This window comes from Bidens hawaiensis, unplaced genomic scaffold, assembly GCF_021521415.1.
Source record: "Bidens hawaiensis isolate Kalapana, Puna unplaced genomic scaffold, B.hawaiensis_p1.1 tig00061614_1, whole genome shotgun sequence".
Taxonomy (NCBI): Eukaryota; Viridiplantae; Streptophyta; class Magnoliopsida; order Asterales; family Asteraceae; genus Bidens; species Bidens hawaiensis.
In genome coordinates, this window is record NW_027501088.1 from 40,351 (window position 1) to 64,486 (window position 24,136).

The window sequence follows — 24,136 nt, forward strand, 5'->3', positions numbered from 1 at the left end:
GTTCAGGTAACGAATCAGTCCATCTAATTCGTGATCTTCTTCTAACGAACTGGCTATACGAATCAAGGGTAATTCGTTACCCTTTTCCCTTAACAAACCGGACACGAACTAGAGCTAGTTTGTTATGCTCCCTAAGACGAATCAGTTAGCGAATCACCCTTAATTCGCTAAATTCCCGTTAGCGAACTAGGGTTAGGTCAGGGAATGTCAGAACATTCCCTGACATTACCTACCTCGTATTAACTTTTCTGCCGCCGCCGCCGGAGAGCCGTCGGAAAACCCCGGATTCGCCGGAAAAAATGAGTTTTAACTCGTTTTTCACCGTTTTTCGTCCCGTTCGATCCAGATCTGAGCTAGGGTGACCCCTAAGCTCATCATACGTTCGGTTTATACCCGATTCCACCCGGATCTCGTGACTTAAACGGTTTAATGGTGTCGGCTCTTCGTTTCGTGATTATATCTAACGGATTTAAGCTTATACAATATCATACTATCATTACCTTGGATCAGGATCGGCTTTCCTTGGTGATTTCGGCTAGAGAGAGAGAGAGCTTTAGTGCGTGTTTTGAGGGTGTATGGAATATGTGTGAAATGAATTAAATGGGTAATTAAAGGTATATATATTTATTGATCATGGGCTTAAGCCCATGGTCTTTTTCCTTCTTTCATAACCCAAGTCCATAACCCATATTCATTTGACCCAACACTAGCCCGACTCATAATAACTCATATTTCATTTATTAACCGGAACCCGAAAAACCGGATGTTACATCAAGGGATAGTTTAAAGATATGACTGATATGTATATGATGTATACATGATGTATGAACGTATGTGTAACACCCTAAATTTATTAAAGACTCCACGTCATTTAAACATGCGAAAAAAAACAATACGGTCCCAAAAATCTTTCTTTTTAGTTGTGAATTATATAAAATATATTCCATCAACCGAACCCCACTTATAAAGTTTACAACAACTTGACTTTTTAAATTAAGACAATACATATATAAAAAAACTGATCAATTGTACCCAATGAAATAAAGGAAATCCAATTATTGAGATGTGTGTCTTGATTCGTCTCGAGCACTTGATCATTTTCCACCACCTAATCCGTGATATTTACCTAGCGCAAAACAACGCAAGATATTAGTATAACATGTAACTATAATCACTTTTGCAGCTTAATACAAGCTTCAACTCGAATATGTGGAGGAGCCAAACTTTAAGCAAAAGGAGTACACCATCGCATGTTACTTTGGATGCAGACTCGCAACCCCGATTACATATTCACATCGTTTACAACTTGTTCATCTGATCCCGAGAGAAAACTCGTACCTGTTTCTAAACAAGGTAATCACATTAAATATGATAATTACATAACCCACAACCCGGCCGGTTTACAATCTACTATATTGCTCTCATGATCTGTTACTTAAAAATCTATTCATAGTGTTCCATAATTGTTAAAACCTCGTTCGACTAACATGCCACCAAAAGCTATCACGAGCGGTTCATTAATCTAAATGACCAAGATACCCATATACGTATTATTCATATATGATTATTAATAACAAGTCAAAAGTAACTGTTCAGCTACACTATCAATATTGGCCCTTCATTAACAGGTCGATACTTTTAATTAGATATACCACCCATGTGAACACTAACAAATTACCAATCTCCTAACTAGTCACATTACAAGTAATCTATTTTACTACTTTGATTTCCATGAATAGCATAAACAAAATAAAAGTCAAAACGTAACATTGCAATACAATTATAGTGTAAGATCCATTTACTAACACATGATAAAGCAACTTACACTTTTAGCGCGTCAAAATGACCCCATCTCCCTTATGAAGTTAATATAACTAAGTTCTTTCTAAATAAGTCGAAACGACCCGTTTCCACCACATAAGGATATATAAATCAAAACACTTAAAAACTCGGATTTGACATTTACAAGAAAGTATAACTAACATGGTTTTAGATGTAAGATAAACTAATTACCTTTTCCCGTAGGAGCTTGATTACGCGACGTCCGTTCAACTAGTTGACTTCCAAGCTTGCTTCGTACCTAGCTTGTTAGCGTGTCAACTTTCAACATTTAGAATATATAATGTGAACAATGAAATCACTCTACAATAGTATTCTTTCATATAAAATCCAACATACAAAGTTCATCGTTCAATATTCAACATGTGTAACATGTTATTACAATTTCTTGCATAACCCTTTATGCTAGTATTTGTAACCCATAAAACACCCTATAATAAATTAGCACAACCAATTATATTCAACAATTCATATTATACTTCGAACGTGTTTAAATATTCAGTTTTAACTTATTTTTCTAAAAAGCTAGTTCATGTGAAATACTTTCTGCGCAGCTGTAATCATTGGCCAATTTGACCTAGTAAACGACCATAATTTTCCTTGTTCTAAAATTCTGCAGAAAATAGACTCCACAAGGTTTCCAAGCATATAAAGAACACCCAAAACGGACACTTGGTTGATTTTATACAATTTATACAAAACAGCCTAAAATCAGTACAAAAGCTGCGAAAATTTAAGTTAGTGTTTCTTCCCCAATTCAACCCAATGACATATACAACCCCAAACTCCTTATTTTTAACGCAAATCAAATATACATAAAAGTTTAGGAACACCCGGTACAACAATTATAAGGTAAGATATGTCAACACTATCAAACGTATTAAAACTTTAGTTGAGGCATTTTATCAAACACCTTATAGGCATAATTATGTCTTACCAAATTAACAATTATAAAGGTGATTACAAACCCTCAAATAACCATTTCCATCATCTCAACCAAATTTATATATCACATATATATCAACATGCAATCAAATTTCAAATTATATGCATAGTTTATTCATAAAATGGAAGGAACCACAACACTATCAATTCTATGCTCACTGATTTTAACACCTAGTTCATCATATATGAACCCATCCTCATAAATTTAAGAACTAGGGTTTAAATCGCCATACCTCGGTTCTTCCTATTAGAAATTAGCATCATTCTCTTGATTATAGCTTCAACCTCAACATGCGCAATGTTAATTGCAAGATTTCCACCCCATTTTGTGTTCTTGCTCTTCCGATTTCGTTCGAACTCACCACACCATCAGTGAAGTTGATGGTTTCTAATTCTGGGTGCTCAAACATGGATTTCATTCTCCATAATCTGATTATTGTTTTAGAATTGGTAAATGTACAAGATTAACCCATGTACTATCCAATGGTATACAACTCAAATTTACCAAGTTAAGGACTTTAATAAAGTTATACGCCATGTTTAATATATTACCTTCATGGTGTGTGTGTGTGTCTATATATATATATATATATATATATATATATATATATTAACTCTTAAACGAAATTTTGGATGTTGCAGTATGGAAGTTATAATTATGAATGCTTAGAAAGGCATAAAAGGTATAGTTATAAAAGGGAACCGACCCTAATAATGTCGGCGAATGTAGGGGACCGACCCTAATAATGTCGGCGGATGTAGGGAACCGATCCTAATAATATCGGTGAACGTAGGGAACCGACCCTAATAATATCGGCGAAGGTTATAGGGCAGAATGCTCTTTAAAACGTATATGTATGAGTGAAAGTATGTATGTAGGTATGAAAGAAAGAATGAAAGTACGTATGTATGTAAGTATGTGAGTAAATATGAAGGTATGCACCTTCGGGTGCATATGTAAGTATGTGGATGTATTGTATGTCGACTGATTAACTAGAACTCACTCAGCCTAGCTGAGTTTTAGTATGCACGTAGGTTAACAGATTGAGACAGCTGGTTTGAGCAGGACACATGGCAAGATTGAAGAGGCTAGCATCTGAAGATTTGTCATGATGTTTCGATACTATGTTTTATTTATGTTTTAAAAAGACAAGTTATGAATATTTGTAATGAATGGTTGACTATTAATATTATTCCGCAAAAGTTTTAATTAACTCTGATATTCAGAACTGTGTTTATGAGTAAATCCAACGTTAAAGTGAGACACCGATAACGGGGCCTCACACGCACTCAAATTTGACCTTACATATTTAAGGTCAATGTATGTCAATGCTTTGAATATGGTAAATCTAAAAAAATTTGGTATATGATTAACCATTAATTTATAATTAATGGTCCATAATAATAATAATGATTTGACTAAAATATATTTTTTATATACATTTAAATTTTGACTATATTGTTACATTTAAAAAACTTAATTTTAGAATTAATGATCAATAATTTAAATAATAAGCTGACTAAAATTTTCAAAGATAAGTTATATTACCTTATTTTGATAATTTATAAAACTATCTGATTACTATTTATATTTTAATTTTAAAATTTATTATCGTTTCTATTTATATTATATCTTACATAAATAAGTATATGTAATGGATAGTTATAAAATTGATCACGCACTCAAATTTCACCTTACGTATTTAAGGTCAGTGGAGGTTAATGTTTTGAATATGGTAATTCTAAACATTTTTGGTATATGATTAAACATTAATTATAATTTATGGTCCATATTAATAATAATGATTTGACTAAAATATATTATTTTATATACATTTAAATTTTGACTATATTGTTACATTTATACAACTTAATCTAATTGTGTTTATAAAGGTTAATAACTTAAGGACCATATACAATATATACAATATATACAATATACAATTTTGTATAGATATAAAAAATATCTTTGGTAGTTGTAAACAATATACAATATTGTATATATATAAATTACAAATTCAAATTAACTTTCCGGTAATTTTATGCATCTTTGGTATATGATTTAGACTTTATTTTATAATAATGATAATGAATAATGATTTGACTATAATTTTCAACCTTTATATAAACTTTACAAAAATAAGTTATAGGCTTTAATATTAACAAATCGAAATTCAAAATTATCTTCCAATCTATTTAAAATTTAAATCCAATATTATAATCTCTACAACTACTACGAATTATTTAGTACTTTCGTTTTAAATATTACCCGGGTTTGAAATATATTGTTAGTTCAAATACTATCATTTGGAACAATATTGAACAATATTGAAATATATGAAATATATCATTTATTTATAAGTACAACATTTGCATTTGATTTAATTTATATGATGTTACATATATATTATGTTTTAAATATGTTCCACCGCGTGTAATACGAGCACTATCCTAAATCAATATTAGAATCTATGTTTCTTTTAAGAGATTTGAATCACTTGAATCTTGCTAATGTTAGAAAAGAAAGGGCACATTTTGATTTGGAAAATGAAGTTAGCGAAAAGGTAAAATGGTTGTTAGAGTGTGAGAACTATGAGCCAAATTTTGATGAGCTTCAAAACACTCTTTGGAATCTGAAGATTAAATTTAATGTAACACTTATTCAATAACTTAGTTATTCATGAATCTGTTGTTTAAATTTATTATGTCTATTGACATGTTTTTCCACCCGTGTGTAACACGGGCTATACCCTAGTTAGGCATAAATGTCAAAAATTACTGATTCATTTAAATTGTTCCAGCCAAATTAAAAATTAAACTAATACTAAATAGAAAATAAAAGGTTTTCATCTTTTATATTTGACCAATTTTTTATTATGCATAAATGTCAAGAATAATGTATAAAATTGAAAAAAGAATTATCTAATGAATTTATTGTTAAATAAGGTAATGATGCTAAAGTGTTGACAATAATCTCATGATAATTAAAAAAATTAACAGTATACTGTTTAGTTACTGAATTTTCAAGAAAAATGTAAAGTTTTTTATAATAATATTTACATTTATTTATTTCTGTTTTTACAAAACCAAAATTCATGACTTTTGCAACAATCTTTTGTAGTTTTTAATAGTATTAAATGTCATCAAACCTTCCATATTTTATATTTAACAAATTTTTAATTACGCATAAATATCAATATTAATGTATACAGTTGAAAAAAGAATTATATAATGAAATTGATTTTAAATAAAGTAATGATGTTAAATAGTTTGAAACATAATTTACTACAGATTGCAGTCACTTTAGTTAAAATTTAATTAGGGAATGACCTCTATGTAATAAAATTAAAATTAACCGGTTTAATTTTAATTATCAATATGTTATTTTAATTATACTTAATTAGTGAAATTAGTAGAATAAAAATTTATTACTTCGATTTAACTTAATACAGTTAACAAAAAAGTCTTTGAATCAAAATAAAAAAAAGTTTAATTACAAAATACATTATAATAAAATATACCTTAATTTATTTATTAATGATGAAATGAAACTCATAATACCTTAGGACTTTAATTGTAGACAAAATGGCAAAAGACGTCATTTATGTTTGCACGATTTTTCAATGGACGTCATTTGGCAAACTTAATGACAGAAAACATCCTTTATGCTTAAAAACGTTATCACGTTACCTCCTTTTGACACTAACCCTGTTAATTTTTCTGGTTAAATCTGATCATGTGCCTTGCACAAGAGGGTACTTTTGTAATTTTATAATTAATTTAATAATTAAAACTAAAATATATAAAAATTTACATCCATACTCTCTCTCTCTCTCTCTCTTCTACCCTTGCTTTTAACATGCAGGTTATCATCTTCAAAAGACCCAAATCCCCCAAATTAAACCATAAACACAATTCATCTAATAATCCAAATTCTCTTCAAATAAAAACCTTCAAACCCAAAATCAACTCATTCTTTCTCTCTACTCTATGTCTTTATACCATCAAGAAACCATCACCGGCCACCGCCACATACCACCACCGGCCACCACCAAGTCTGTGTAGGTAAGGGTTTTGTGATCCATATTCAACCCCTTTTGTTTTCTCTATTTCATGTCTTCTCCAAAATTATCAATTATCAGAAAACCTATAACCCAGATCTGTTCGACATGCCCAGATCTGTTTGACATTCCTCGATCGAAACATATTGCTTCCGGTTCACTATTACGTCCCCAGTTCGTCGGAATTTGAACCCATTGGAACTTGTTGTACGCTAGGGTTAGCTGTTGTAACGACGGCTGTGTAAAAAGCTCCGGTGGGAGGGTTCCGTTGAGATTGTTGTAGCTCAGGTCTAATACTTGGAGATAAACGAAATTGTTTACTAGATTTGCTGTAATATTCCGTTTATCTCGGAAAAGAAAAACCGGTTGGTAGATTATGGTTTATGAGATGATGATGGTGGGGAAGATGAAGGTTAAAAAGAGAAAACTTTTATTTGTTTAAAGTTCAAAATTTTAAGCTAATTACGTAAATAACCCCTGAGAGAGTAAAAGACCAAATTACCCTCACATGATGTGCACATGACTGGATTTAATGGGAAAAATTAACCCTCGTTAGTGAAAAGGACGAATTATGCAAGATTTTTTGAACATAAATGATGTTTTCTGTTATTAAGTTTGCCAAATGACGTCCATTGAAAAACTGTGCAAACATAAAGGACGTCTTTTGCCATTGTGTCTTAATTGTATATTTAATCAGGTTGCAATAGTTTATTTTGTTTTTTAGATTGTAAAGAAAAATGATTTTTTTGTGAAATGTCGAAGAAGTTGATAGTGGGCTAATATGATTATAGCATGTTCATTTCTTCGCTTGGTTTTTTAATTTAGGTGTATAGTAAGTTTGTGTAAGTATTAACTTTTTATGTACACAAGTTAAATGCTTAATATTTTGGTTACAAACTTATGTTAACTATTTGTGTTGGTTTAAAATGTTAGTTATGAAATTTATTGTTGTTTATATGTTTTCAACTCAAATAAACATGGGTCACTATTCTAAAAATATATTTTTGGCTTAGATACTTTTACATAAATGAATTTCTAATCATTTATGTCGATTCAAGTTAGCCGATAGTCTACATATCCAGTAGAGTAAGTTGTGTTATTGTTGTTTCCTATGTAATATTTTTAATTTCCATGTCTTTAATATCTTTATGAACACCAAATATAAATAACCTATAATTGTCACTAAAGTTAATAGAATTTGGTTTCCCAGTTTTCTAATTTTTCTGTTTTATGTATTAAAATCATTTATTAAGTAAGCAAAATTGAAACATCATGCTCTATAAAATTCCGTTTTTATATTTATGTTGTTCATCGTTTTCATATTATATTATATTATATTATATTATATTATATTATATTATATTATATTATATTATATTATATTATAGATTTGTTCAAAATTAAAGAAAACAAAATTTTTGGGGTCAATCAGTGTCTTCCAATAAGATGAGTTATTCAAATGGTTAGTCATTTTTAATATTTTTTTAGTTACCCTTTAAATGTTTTTTAAGAATGCATTTTTTAAACGTGCAACTTCAACACCAAAAGAACTACTTATTAGCATTTTGAACGGTAACATTTTATTTTAAACGTGTTAATACACTATATTGTATTAATATAATTTTTTAACTAAAATATAGTAAATAAAAATTAATATGTTGTTAACTAAAAATTAGGCACTTGTAACAGAAACTTATAAACGATTTTTAATATATTTATTATTAACTACATTATACCTTTTTGATAAACAAAGTTTTAATAACACTGAATGTATGTTTACACATTTCTTTTTTTCTATTTTCTTTTTTAAAAATGAAACGAAACATAATTTTCAGTTATCCAATACTATTTTATATTCTTAAAAACCAATTAAAATATGTGTTTTAATTAAGATGTGTATACGAATCAATTTATGTTAATTAGAGGCGCAAAGATATCTCTCCATTATTTTTTACTTATATTTGGTTACTCAATTTATATTGTTTTCAAACTTAGCAACAAAATTCACAAATTTAGTTGTGGTCTATATAAAAAAAAAGGTTTTTTGGTTTTAAGTAAGATCATACCAATTATTTTTTTATATTTTAATTTGAACTAAAACTTTCATAAACACATTATGCTAAATAAAATCAAAAAGACCGAAATTATTTTGACTCGTAAATTGGTTTTAAAAGTCGGTGTGCCAATAATGTTAATAAGCAATATGGATCTACAATAACGGTTTGTGTAGGATCAATTATATAATAATACGTTATACATATGGTAGCCATATTCATTAACCATTTACATATGCAGTATTTCATTCATTTCATAAAATGGTTGGCATTTTGAAAACATTTTGTGAGTATGCGCGTTGCCCCAAAAACGTAACACGGAATGGTGGGTTTAGAAACTCACTTGATAAAATAAGCTTCTTAACTACACGGCAAGGCTTTCTAGCTGGAAGAATTGGACAACTGTACAATGTTTATATATAAACTATTACCATTCACATCATACGATGACTTCAAGTGATTGTACCAAATGAAGTATTCACTTACGATTGTTTTTTCTTGATCCCATAGTTTTCGCTAGGTTCATGGTTTTCACTTGTTACCCATAGTTTTCGCTTTATCTTCAGTTTGTACTAAACCATACTCCGTTTCTTATTTTAAGTGAAAACTATAATTATGCGAAAACTATATGTACTAAGCGAAAACCTATGCTAAGCGAGAACTATATTTACTAAGCAAAAATGTTGGGCTAAGTGATAACTAGGCTAGTGTGCGAAAACCAGGTACTTAACCAAAATTTCCAAGTTAAGCGAAAACCACAAGAGAAAGTGACAACTACTGAAAGAGAAAACTAACAGCGGCTAAATGAAAACCATAGATCTTGTGTTAATGGCAAACCTGAATGTTAAATCCCTAAAATGAATCAAGATATAAACCTTAAATCCTCGTGGTCCGAATACCATTCCCTCAAAGTCACATGCAATTTCATTCATGAAATCATAACCTTTTATCAAAATTCTTACCTTGAACATTTACTCGCATACACTTGCGTAGCTTGAAAGCAAGGTTGTAAAAGTCGGCCTAGGTGGCCAAGTACTCGGAACCTAGGCGCAACTCGGCACTTCACTACACCGTTTTTTTCCTCAAAGGTAAAACAATCGGAACCGGTCCTAGGTGGTCCATGTAAGGCCAAAATGTGACTTGTGATATCAATGTGAGAAAACTCGTTATATATATATATATATATTGTCACACCCCGACCAAAGGCGGCGGAACATGCCGGGGTGCAACGGATTGCCCAAAACACAAGACACTATCAAAGTGACAATATTTAATCAACTCATTATTTCATAAATCAATAAACAACACATCTCGTTCATACAAACAAATTGAATACAAGTAAAGAATTATATTGTTCGTTTTACTAATATCCTAATAGTCTTGGTAACGTTTTCGTCAAGTCCTCGAGTCAACAAATGTCAAACCTGTAACATTTTATAAAATAAAGTTTATCAACACAAAGGTTGGTGAGCAATTCATAAGTTTGAGCATATAAGTATATAGTGATAAAATGTCACAAAACTTGTATACGAAACGATAAATAAAAGAAATAACTTGAATAAATAGATATCGCTAATAGAATTACGTTAGCGACACCTAGCTATAAGGGGATGCCAAATAGTCTAGGATTTTATAGTTATCGTTAATTGCATTACGTTAACGACACCTTGCTATAAGGGGTTGCCAAATAGATTAGGATTTTATAATTCTACCAACCAAAAGCGATAAACACATAGGCATATAATCATAGAACACCAAATCGAGCAATTATTTAAGTAAAGTATACAATATCGTTTGTGGTTTAAGAGTCAAGTATAAAGCATTTAGTTTGAATAAGTATGAAATGTAACCCCAAAACGAAAGATGGAAAACGGGGTATGAAAGTACTCACATTCAAGTGATAAACTTGATTTGGTAAAATGACGAGTAACCGGAAGGATGAGGTTTAACGGGCAAGTCTAGATGAATGGAAGTCTTGTATTAGGAAGGTTGTTGTAGGAAGTCTTAAATAAAATAAATGATAGGAAATGTAAACAATTTAAAGTTTAAGGTTTAAAAGGTAAATATTTAAGACAAGCATAATAATAGTCCTTTAAAAATGTAAGTTTGCTCGAAACCGGGTTAAAGTATCTAACCATAAAATTTACTTAACCAAGTATGTAGTTCTAGCTATTGTTTTAGAACTAACATCGTCCGTTAAGCGAGTGTTCGGGTTTTGTCGGTCCAAACTTTGTTATGAGATCAAGTTGGATTCAACATTCCAAGTACTTTAATAAAATATTTAAAATCAGTTGGTAAGTATTTTTCAAATAAATATACAAGTCTTGATAGCTAAAAACAAACTTCAAAACTTGTGTGTCTTAAGCGAGTAAAAATCGGATTGGTTTGGTTTCCATCTCATAACAAGTTCATAGATGGTTTCCACATGCCCAAATATCAACGAACTTGTATAATAATGTACAAATGGAAATACTTAAGTTTTACAAAGGTTAACAATAAAGCCTTTAAACAAAGTTCGGTTTACGGTCTAGAGCTATTTACGGTTAAACCGAAGCATAGACTCTTAGAACCCTTAACCATGGAACTTGTAAATGTGACAAACAAACTAAATTGAGTAAAAGTTAATAAACAATAATTAAGTTAGATGGTTAGATGCGAAAAATATATAACAAGGACTACGGAAGTCCTTCATGTAGCCTTGCCTTACGAGGCCTGAAACTTAACCAACCAGGGTCGGATAAGTAACTACCAAAGGTAACAAGGGGTGTGTATTATATATATGTTGTGTCACCATAAACAAGTATTAATAAGACTACATAAGCTAAATATAATGAAAGATTAAACTTAGTTTAACTCTTGGTAAAATATTTATGGGATTAATTTTTGGCAACTTTGGTCCTTGAAGTTCGTTTTCGATGTAATTTGAGCGTTTTAAAGGCGTTTTCGAATCCGTAAAGGGGTTTTTCAAATTGAACAAGCGGGAATGATTTAGTAACATAAAATCCAATATTTTATATATTTGAAATGTTCGGGATATAAATCGGGTCGGTTTACAACATAAATTATATACAAGATAACCCGAAATTGACGAATGTCACATATATTGGTTAATCAAATTAGTGATGTCGACAAGAATTTCATATCCGAGACGAGAGCTTCGGTGCACACGTTTAGCTTCAACGGGGAGAAAGCTTCTAGAATGAATATGTTAGGCTATAAATACGAATTTATTGTTTACATTTTAGTTTGTATTTGCATGGTGTTTTCACCCACCCAAGGGGAGCTCGCTTTGGGTGGAATCGATTCGTTTAATATTATAAATCTTTTATTCAATAATGAGATCGTTCATTATATTATCTTTATTGTTTCCATTCGATCGTTTGATTTCACCGAACCCGTCTCGATCGCTTATTAAGAACAAAATTTGTTCGTTTTTCGGATCCAGTTTCGGGACCTACACTTGGTATCTTAGCGAGTTGAATCAGCTGATTCAACTTTGTTCTTATATTCAGGTTCTAATTCTGTGATTACCTGAACCAAGACGTTAATTTCTTGAAGACTCGTTGAAGTTTTGAAAATAAAGTTTGAAGAAAATAAAGATGGAAATAAGCGTGCTTGAAGTTCTTCTTGTGTGCAGATCTGGATTCAACTGATTTTGAGGTTCGTTTTATGGTTTATGTCAAGTTTCATGAAGGTGTTTGAAGAACAGTGGGTTTGTTCATATGTGTGGAGCTGCAAACAGTCAAATCAGTAATAATCATCAACTTTCTGATTGAATCTTGTTCTTCAATATACCCGTTTTGCTCTGAATCAACATGAAGAGATTAGTATTATGCTTAATTTGATGAATATGAGCTTCAATTTTGTGTTTAGTTGATCAATGGCCTAGAGGTCTGGTTTTGGTGTTTGGTGGTTAACAGTGGGATGTTGGAGTTTCCAGTGAGATGCTAGCTGATCGGAGCTCAAACCGAGACGTTAATTTCTTGAATTCTCACTGAAGTTTTGAATATAAAGTTTGGAGAAAATACAGTTGGAAATAAACGTGCTTGAAGTTCGTCTTGTGTGCGGATCTGGATTCAACTGATTTTGACGTTAGTTTTATGGTTTATGTCAAGTTTTATGAAGGTGTTTGAAGAACATTGGGCTTGTTCATGTTTGTGGAGCTGCAAACAGTCAAATCAGTAATAATCCTTAAAATTCTGATTGAATCTTGTTCTTTAATATTCGTTTTGCTCTGAATCGACATGAAGAGATTAGTATTATGCTCAATTTGATGAATATCAGATTCGATTTTGTGTTTTGTTGATCAATGGGCTGGAGGTCTGGTTTTGGTGTTCTGTAGTTAACAGTGGGATGGTGTTCTGTATAAACAGACAACACTATATCTAATAGAAAACTACAATTTTTATCACTTATTACTCCCACATTAAATCTCATCATTTTTTAATAATTTATAACTATATTTACCATTCCTAAAATCTAAGCTTCAAAATCTGGAACATTATATATATATATATATATATATATATATATCGGGTGTTATATAAATGCTTTTAACTTTTATTGCTGGTATTATGCACGATCAAGTTTTTCAAACGTCTAATTAACAATGACAAACATGTATGATTTACGGTTAAAGTTCTCTTACGATGGATTTAAATAATAAGATATATAGCTACGAACTAAAATATTCGTTATTTATAACTTTTCTAATAAAATGCATTGATAAAAATTTCAAGAATAAACGACTGTGTATTAACAGTATTTGATAGGTTTATTGTTTATTGTATTATGATATATGGGTCTCAAACTAGTAAATATATCCGGTATCATCCGCAATTCGGCATGATTTCACTTCATCATTGTTAAATTTTATAATTTATATTCGCTTGCTAATCCTTTTCTTTATTTCCTGATTTCTCATGTGGGCCTCCTTCTTTTCTTAGGTGGGCCTCTCTCTCTCTTGGACTTCTCCAGAGTGGTCTTGGTGTATGCAATCTGGGCCTCAAGCCTTTTCCACTTTTTGAAGTTGGTTACTTGGTTGCTAACTTGCTACTAGCTGAAGTCATCGGGAAAAAGGCAGACTACGCCTCCTAATTTTTTGCTGGTTGGTCCAATTTTTCAATATGGTTGGAAATTAGGCTTTAAATATAATTTGATCTCAAAATCGATTTTTTCAGTTTATTATAATTGTTGATATATTAATTACATACTCATAACCATCTATTTATATTAATTACCTTTCTAAACATACTATGATTAAAACAACCTACTTTATATACTTTCAAACTAATAAGATAAGCATGTAAATAAACAGACTTACTAATCGATACATTCAAACTATTAATTAAAGCTAGTTAATTTAATTATTTCACTTAGCCTCTTCAACTTTTGTTTTTAACTCATTTTAAAATTAACTTTCAACAAATATTTCCTAATCTAAACCAGTGCCCTTTGTCGATGTATAAGAAGCGACCCCACTTTGAAAACACACGATGCTCCAATCTTTTTTATATTTCAAACTTTTTATTACTGTTTTAATTGTATATTTCTGGAATAAAGAACCACGATTGCCATTTTATAACAACCATACGTCTCGATTTTCTTTCAGTATCGACTACACGTGGTTGTGTTCCTTATCAGTTTCACCCATGAATCCATCCCATCCCTTGTCATACGCACTCCACTCCAAGTACCCTAGTGTTGTGTTCCCGGGTACCTTTTAAGGAGATAAATGAAAGGAAATTAAAAGAATATGTAAAACAATTGTGTTACCGAATTTTCAATACAATTGCGTTACCGAATTTTCAATATAAGAAAATAGAAAGAGAAGAAAGAAAAACTTTTAATAATTTTTTTCCTAACTTTCTTTCAAAATAAAAAGGTTAGGAAAGAGTAATTCCCTCTTAACTTTCTTCAAAAATTTTTATTTCCCTTCCTTTCAGGTCGAACTCTAAAACACGAAGTTAGATTTCCCCCCTGCTTTATTTTCTCTCCTTAATTACCTTTTTTTTTCTTTTATTTAATTTATTAAACTCAGGAAGATAGTGTAAGAATGAAAAATAAATCATCATTCAAATTATAATGTTCCAAGTTAGGATAACTATCCGTAAAATAAAAACATTAAAACAATTTAGTCAAATTACAACACAAAAATAAAAGAAGTAAACTACAATACAAGTTACAATTAAAATAAAATAAAATAAATACAAAAGCCAGAAATACAAAATAAATGGTAGTGGCTGAAGACTCATGTTCAAAACGGGTAATTAAGACATATTGCTAGCATCACAAGAGATCTCGTCTACTTTCTTATGAAACAAGCTAAAGCAGTTAGCATTACTGGGATCGGAATACTCAAACATCTGAGTTGTCAATGAATCGGGTAATCAACATGTTATCAAGAAGCTTTTTTTTGTGTTTGTTAGTACGTTGGAGTGTTTCACAATTGTGCAGCACCTTAGTTTTATAGTGAAACAAGATCAAAACTACTCAATCTTGAACTAAGTGAAAACGACACCCATGAAGAAATAGAAGGAATCTAAAGTATAGTGGTGATGAATTCAACATATAAATAAATCAACTATAAAAATGCAAATACATATAGGTAACTAGTAGAGTAGTATATCCTAACTTTTTTTTTGCCTAGAAATTGCCCCATTCAAATGGGCTCTATAAAGCTGGTCGGAGGTGTAATGTAATTAGCAGATAAGCTGTGTTTTGCTTGCTTGTTTGTAACTTGGGTACGCCTAGTCTCTGGCAAGACATGCTTTGTTCGTTTAATCAGTTTCATTTTGTTGTTTAAAAAAAAATAAGTGGTGTTAAATTGCTAATTTCTTGAACCTTATCCGACCCGAAAGTTAGTGAATCTTACCCGACCTGTATAACCAAACCGAAATTTTTTTATATCTGTCCTATTACACTAGAGTGTCTAAAAATAGTGAACCCGTTGAAAAAAATTTATAGATCCATTACTGATCTTATCAGCAAACTGCTTTGTAATGTCAATCACAGACTTGGTTCAAAAGGCATGGATGAAATAAAGATGCGTCTTATACAAAGTTTATAAAATTTCAGATTACACGACCTTGATATTTTTATTATGTGTTACGCTCATCCTTGGTTTAACGGTATCGACTAGGAAAAGAATATATCAAATGAAAGCTACATTTATTCCAGAAGTAATTATTCCAGAAGTAAATGATGAATTGGATACTCAAAATTTTGAAGAGGTATCCTAGTTATATTGTTTCGAGTTAAGTGTCATTTTAGTACATGTGGTTTGACCAACTACACAACTTTAGTACATATTCTTTATTTTTTGCAAATGGCTACCTCAGTTTCAAAAAACTTGCATCTTAGTATTTTTTTTTTAACCCCGTCTATTTTTTCCGTTAAGTCGAAGATAATTTGGTAACTTCGTTATTTATTGTAACATCGAGAAAATTTCGAGTTCAAAATATAAACTTTCCAAAGTTAAGGGACTAAAATTGTCAATTTCCAAACCTTAGGGTTTAAAACGAAAATTCTGTTTCCTTGTCCTATCCCGATACGCGACGGGACAAAAGACAAGCCCATCGCGTATCGCGATGAGGCTTAGTCAAAGGTTCTAGATGGAGTCAACATCGATACGAGATCGCTGTTGAGCCGACGTCATCGCGTATCGCGATGACGTGGCCTGACACATTATTACACGTGTACCACGTGGCACACTGTGGCACCGTCTGCCGCCACGTGTCACCACGTGGCAACACGTCCACCACGTTTCGCCACGCGGCACAACGCCTGCCACGTGGCGACAGGTCTACGTGGTGACGCAGAAGGCCTACATCGCGCTACACGATAGGCCTGGCCAGGAAGCCATCGCGTATCGCGATGAGCTCCAATTTTTGCCTATAAATAGAAGGTTACGGGTTCAGTCCATTCACACCTCAATTCACACACACAATCATCTCTCTAACATCTCACTACAATTCCACAATCATATTAACGATTCGCCTCGATAAACGTGCCATAATACCTCGATTTCTGTGTCCCGATCCTCAATTTCAGTGTCGGCGTTACCTCGAAGTTTGTGCCACCCTCCACCCACATACGACCAAGAAAGGTGTTTGTTCTCGAAAGGCGTGTCATCAATTTTCGAAGATTGGTGTTATCATTGACGTGCCCAAGTTGATCGAGAAAGTGAAGCGGCGTTGGAGTGCTGCTCAAGTTCTAAGGTTTCTAAACGCCAACAAGGTTAAGCGTAACGACAAAATGAATATAAATTAATATTATATTAAAGGCTTAAGCCTTAAGTCGAGGTTATACTCGATACCTCGATAAAAGATATATAAACATAACAAAGAAAAGAATAAAAGAATGACTTGTAAATACGTATATATGTGTGTAAGTATATATGTATATTCTTTGTTATGAATGTATTATTTAAGTAATAATGAGTATTCTTAAATAATAAAAGAAAAGAATACGTTTCTTGGAGAAGAAGAAACGTCGGGTTTTTATATAAACTAAAGGTTTATAATTTACTTTTAAACTAAAGGTTTCAAGTAAAAGAAATACATGAACTAAAGGTTCATCGAGGTAGAGATATAAAATAAGACTAAAGGTCTTAAGCCGGATTGTATATCCGACTAACGAATATTTATACTCGTACTATAGGTGCGAGATAAAAAGGGAAAGACCCTCGGACGGTGAGTGAAGCCGATCACAAAGCGATAAGGTGAATACGCCCCAAACTTTTATAAACTTGTTTTCAAACGAGTCAAACATGTTATATGAAAATTGTTTACAATGAACTATGTGTTCCTAAAACCATTATAAAGGAAAGTATAAACCTAGCCCTCAGGTTGTGGTATACGTATGTCTGGATCCTTAAATAGGTGGTATTACGCGATGGGCACATCGCACCACCCTGATCGTAGGACGCTTTCCCGCGGGAAGTACGATCTTTGTGTATATTTACGGGTACTTAACTAAGTCGAATGCTGCGGTGTTTGCTGAGGTGACCTAGAGTAGAGACTTGAATTTATAAATGTGTTATTTAACTTTGTTATTCCTAAGCCACATTGGGCGAGGCATGCGTATTCTCGAGGGATAATAAAGTAAAAGAAATTATTTTTGCGTCAGCGTGTTCACCAGCATTCGTTGCTGACGTATTTTATTTACATTTTGTAGGTGAACAAGATTAGCGCTTGGAATGTCGAAGTGCTATTTATATATCCGATGGCTCGGATTTTCTTTTGTATAAACTTAAATATATAATAGTGGTTTTGTAATGATAAAACAAGTAATACTTTTATAACTTAAACGACTATTTTATAATCTCCTCTTTTGTAATATTTACAACTTAAATCCACAACTTTTATAAGACTTCCGCTAATATAACGTAACTCTGATTTATATACACTTGTGGTACCAACATTAAGGGTCATACTCCTAGGCCGTGTTTTGGGGTGTGACATTTATATTGTTTTTTTCTTTTTTTTCTAAACGCTTGTATCTTGTAAACCCGAAATCCACAAATCATAACATCAAAATCCAAATCCTAAATACCCAAACCCTTTTTCCATATCATCATAGGGTTTATTTTTTACGATATTTGGGGATTTAGGATTTGGATTTTGATGTTATAATTTGGGGATTTATGGTTTACAAAATATAAGCGTTTAAAAGAAAAGAAAAAAACAAAGAAAATAACGAAGTTATCAAATTATCCCTGACTTAACTGAAAAATAGACGGGGTTAGAAAAAAATACTAAAAATACAAGTTTTTTTAAACCGAGGTAGCCATTTACATAAAATAAAGAATAGGTACAAAAGTTGTATAGTTGGTCAAACCATAGATATTAAAATGACACTTAACTCTATTGTTTCTTTCCATTCTATTTTTTTGTGAGGTTAATTTTTCTTTTGATTGATATCAAAATTAAATCTAGAGGCCATTGACTTGTTATTTGCAAATATTGGAAGATCATTTTTCTTGGTATTCTTGACCCTAATGAAAGCATGTAAAGAGCCAAGTATTGTAACTTGATTGGCCACAGTTAAATCACTAGTCAACTGTAAATTTTCATTGGTTTAATTATACATCTTTACTTTTCTCTTTTTTAAAATAAATGCAATTTTGTACATAATTTAAGTATATTATTTAACTGTTAAATGTTAAATTCGCATCGATCTTTTAATCTGATGGGTACCAACTTGCATTTGTGTCTTGGTTTTGAGTTACTTCCCAGCGACCTTGAATGGATTTTTACTACAATAAATATTAACTACAATAAATATTAACCAATCTCAATCAATATTTTTGCACCAAAATTTACACTTTTTTTCTATCATATTTCTACTCTACTCTCACTGAATGGATTTCAAAAAACCAAAGGGTGGTTCAAGCCGAAAAGCTTCTCGATCAAAAGGCGGTTCTATTCTTCTAACTAAAATCAACCGTTACAACCTGTGTTTCCAATGGTGGATCCAAAAATTCTTGTTACGGGGGCAAAATATGGGCCAGATAAAAATGGGCGGTGTCAAATGAAACGATATTTTTAACAGTCATGGGTTGAAACTAGTCATGGGTCGAAACGAGTTTGGGTCAGAACGGGTCAATTAAAAAAAGGGTTGGTTTGGGTTGGAACATGTTAGGGTCGGAACGGGTTTTGGGTTTTATTTTTATTTATTTTTTTTTGAACGAGGATAACGGCTGAAACATTTTAGGTTTTTTAGTTTTTTAGTTATATTTTGAGTTATGATTTTTTTTATTGATTTTTTTTGGATTTTTTTTTCTGAGCGGTAACATCAAAAACCCTTCACACAAATATTCAAAAATAATAATAAATAACTTCAAATATAAATAAAAACAAAAAAAAAGTAAAAAGACTAAAATGTTTCCTCCGTTGTCCTTGTTTCATAAAAAAAAACCCACCGAAAATTTGAACCGAAACCGAAAAAATCGATGAAATTGAAACAAATATAGGGAGGGAATAGAACAAAACAAATATAATGCATTATTCCATAATACACCACCGGCTTTTGAACACTTTCAGCAACAACCTCCAATATTGCAAAATGTATAACTACATCAAATCTGTATAATTATTGTTATTACTCTACATGCTCACTTATTTATATGCAAACTACAATGAGTAAATAATAAGCTTAATTTATGGAGGGAATAGAACAAAAAAAGGTAAAAAAAAATAATAATAACCGAATCATGAATTGTATAAGCATTTAAAAAAAATACCTCAGCACGTAACATCCGGTATTGATCATTAACGTTCTCGACCTTTTTGTTCAGAGGAAAACTCTGTGTATACAAACTATTTCAGAAGCAAAATAATAAAATTCAATAGAGTTAAAAAGACTTAAAAGTAAAAAACCAAGTCAAGTAAGCAGCAAAAAACTTGAAACTATCAAAGTTCTACATCTTTATGAGATAACTCAGCCTTTTTAACATACCACAACTAAAGTTCATTCATTCAGGCAGTATATCGGGCACTTGGCGTGCAACCTTAGAAACAAACATAGATATTGAAATCCTACCTTGGAAAATAGCCACTTATATATGCACTTATTCCATTATATGATCACACCTACAATCAATAAGAATACTCAATTAACATCAGGGTTTCCATCAATCTTACTATCAAAGGATGGTTTATGTTACATTATTGACAAAATTTATGTTTTAGGGTTTCAATCAATCGCTCTTTCTCAGCGAATATTCACAAATTAGATGAAAGAACATAAACAGATTCATACATCGTTTATTGAAACAATGAACGATGATGTTTGAATAGAAGGAGATGGAATGACAGAAATATTAATATACGTTGATTAGGATTTATTGAATGAAAAAGTTTTATGAATGAATTTATATACCAGATAGATAGATAGATAGATGAACGTTGATGATGCTTGAAGTAGGGAGAATTTCGTCATCAGAGATAACCATGGAGATTAGGGTTTGTTGAGTAAGATAGGTATATCGATGGGTCAGTTTAAAGAATCCGGGTCAGACCCGTAAGGCTTCAAAATTATAAAAAAAGGAATTGATGAAGGATTATATGCAGATGGTCAAATTGTTGGATATGAATGCCATGCGGTAAAAAGAAGGATTGTGGTGAATTGTTGTTTATAATCCACTCTTTTATTAGATAGGGAGATAGTAAATAAAAGTTTTTTCTTGATACATGTCATTTTCCGGTTTATTCTTACTCTTTTTTTCCCGTTTTCTTTCCTATTAATTATACATTAAACATACTTTCTACAATTGCTTTTACAAAATATATTTTACTTAAAAAAAGGTTAGGTTTATTTATTAAACATTTTTATAATTAAGCACTTTTCATCATTTAACTTCTCTAATGTGAATTATATCGTATTTTATATATAAATTGAAACATCTCCCTACAACGTAGTCGCCTCCTCACGCCAGGCCGATCATAAATAAAATTGAAAGTTTTAAATTGATTAAAACTAGTTAAAGTGCCGGTAGGTATTAATACAAATCAATACTTATTAGTTTTGGATTATTAAAATCATATCCTTAATTCCTTATACTTATATATAGATTAAGAACTTACTCCACGACGTTACGATTTTCTTCAAGTGAGTTGTTTGACATCCCCATTATCATGACTAGTTCTGGGCTGATGATGAAAACAAAAGTGGTGTAAAAACCATGAAAAGAAAAGCACACAAGAACAAATGATGAAAAGCTTCCATGCTTCAACTATGAACCATCACAATTCGATTAAAGAAACCCGGATTGGTGCGGTCGTTAAACCGGAACCAGGTAGTCGATAACCTTGATATTGAATATGTTTTCGTCATTTTGGATCATATTAATCGTGTTCGGTACCTTCAAACGAGATTGAAACTGCGATGGAGATTTCAACTCTTTTGGTGGGGTCGGGGGTTGGTTAAAAATACATATATAATAGTTGCTTTTTAAATATGAGTATTTTTAGAAATATAACTCAAAAAATAAATTCAAGAGTCAAAGGTGTATAATCAAAATCGAAATAGGTCAAATTACATAAGAACCAGCGTGTATTTAGCTATAAAATAAATAAATTAAAACATAATATAACCCAACACAAATCTACCTATGGTTTGATTCATTGATTTATTTATTTATTTTTTTAGAAACCTTCTCAACTGTGTTAATTGGATCACCACCTTCCATCTCACTAACATGAAAAGATTGAATTATCCACCATTAAAATGAAACCGATTACATCCTACACCTTAATTAAATTTGCTAATACAAACACTCAATCTTCCATGAATCACAATAAGATCCATGTCTAGAAAATCTAGTTTAGAATAACAGTTAAAATGATTAATGTTTTTAAAATCCATAACTAACACGTGCAATTTGGCTTCCGACAGTACTTAGGAAAACTCACTTCTGATAACTATTACTGTCTTCTTTGATAGAATTGGTGTACGAACCCCCAGTGGGGCTTATGATTGCTTCTTGACTATTTAGGCTGATAAATATATAGAAACACGGTTAAACATGCTTTCAAAATAAAAAAAAAATCGAAACAACGAAATTCTAACTTACCGTTGTGGTTTTTGATGTATCGGGTTAGCGTGGTCGCCCATTGGTGCAGAAATAACTCCTAAGATCTCCATGTATGCACCAATTTGTAATGAACCTTGATGGAGGTTGAAACTAAATATATAGGGATCTTTTGTTACAATATGAAGAGAAGCTACTATGAAACTAAATATATAGGGATCTTTTGTTACAATATGACCCCTGGGGAGTTTAAATTTTGTAATTAGAACCCTCATATTGACAACTTTAGTTCATAGTTGCCTAAAATCTAAAAAGAAAAATGAAAGTGTTGTTTTGTTGTTAAAAACTTAAAATTCTTTATTTTTTCCAATTACCCTTCTATTGTGATATGGTAAAAACACGAAAGGAGAAGAACTAGGAGAATATTTGGAGAAGATAGGAAAATTCAAACTTCAAATCTGATCTTTCATCAGAGCGTACCCACCTACCCGGTGCACTAGGCTACCACATCTTTCATTAGCTGAATACAAAGTGTAAACAGATATTGCAATTACATCGACACCCCTAAGCTATTCTATAAGAGACATTGACCCTAAAATAATAAATTACATAGCATACTCATACTCAACATTCAAAGAACAAGTTCCTCGAGGGATCATTGAAGAGATGACATCCAAATAAGCCCAGCCCAAAGACGAATAACCCATAAACAACAGTATAGCTCATTAAACAAAGAAGCCCAAGTCCAGTCCAGACATTTAAATGAGCGGGAATAATCTGGGTAGAAGAAAAAGGTGATCACTGTGCAAGTCAGACACCGCCACACGCATGCATGAAGGAGAAAGGAAGAGACCAGCAGGTAAAAGAGGACCCTATGTAGGTTCGGCGGTGAAGAGAGAAATCTGTCGGTCAAGGGCACGGTCAAAGAGAAGAAGGGTAAAGAGAGGTTCTCAGAAATCTTATATAAAGAAGGTGAAGCACAAGGATATTGGGGGGGGGGGGGGGCAGAGAAAAAACAAAACTTGTAATAATCACTCTGAAATATATCATCCTCCTTGATTGTCTTCTTTACATTCTTTCTAAGTTCGTAACGATCCATATACGTCATCACGATTCAACTAGGGTCCGAACATTGGCGCCATCCGTGGGACCTTCTTTGTTGAAGGTTTTTACACCTCAAGTCAGAAAGAATGGCTGGTCCTGACTCAGACGGAACACCAGCTACGCTTCTCCGGGGACCAGAAGAAGGAAGTACAATCCTCACGTCGGGAGGTGACGGAAGTACGGTGCAACAGGCCGAAAAGGAAACCAATGAAGACGGAGGGCCCGCGTCAATTGAAGATGAGACCGAGAGAGAGAAGAGCCCTGAGAAGAGAATAGAAGATGGAGAGAATCTCAAAGAGGGGTGGAAGATAACCCCCGAGTTCATCCGAGCACATAGAGACAAGCTCAAGGCATGCCTGGACGAACAAGAGCGAAAAGAGAAACTCATGTCGGTTAAAGCTCGCTTGTTGTTCGAAACCCCTGATGCGGGGAAAGAAGCGATACTCAAAGAAAAAGAGTCGGGAGACCTGCTGGAATCGCTGGCGGACCTTCTGGCCAAGGCCAAGGGAAAGGAAAAAGGACCACCAGGGGGCCTTGATACACCATATCGACCCTCGGATATGTCCGATATGTCGAAGTTCACCAGACGTATCGCAGAA

General features: G+C 32.2%; 1 long non-coding RNA gene across 2 annotated transcripts; it reads right to left on the reverse strand.

Annotated features, from left to right (window-relative positions):
- Nucleotides 1–1,037: 1,037 nt before the first annotated feature.
- On the reverse strand, nucleotides 1,038–3,366 carry LOC143603431 (uncharacterized). 2 transcript variants are annotated; one of them, XR_013148066.1, is made up of 3 exons: nucleotides 3,018–3,366; nucleotides 2,014–2,080; nucleotides 1,038–1,338 (listed from the first exon to the last, which is right to left on the reverse strand). It is a non-coding gene; the product is annotated as an uncharacterized LOC143603431 (long non-coding RNA). The 2 variants fall into 2 exon arrangements; XR_013148065.1 differs by having other exon boundaries at nucleotides 1,038–1,344.
- Between the last annotated feature and the right edge of the window lie 20,770 nt (nucleotides 3,367–24,136).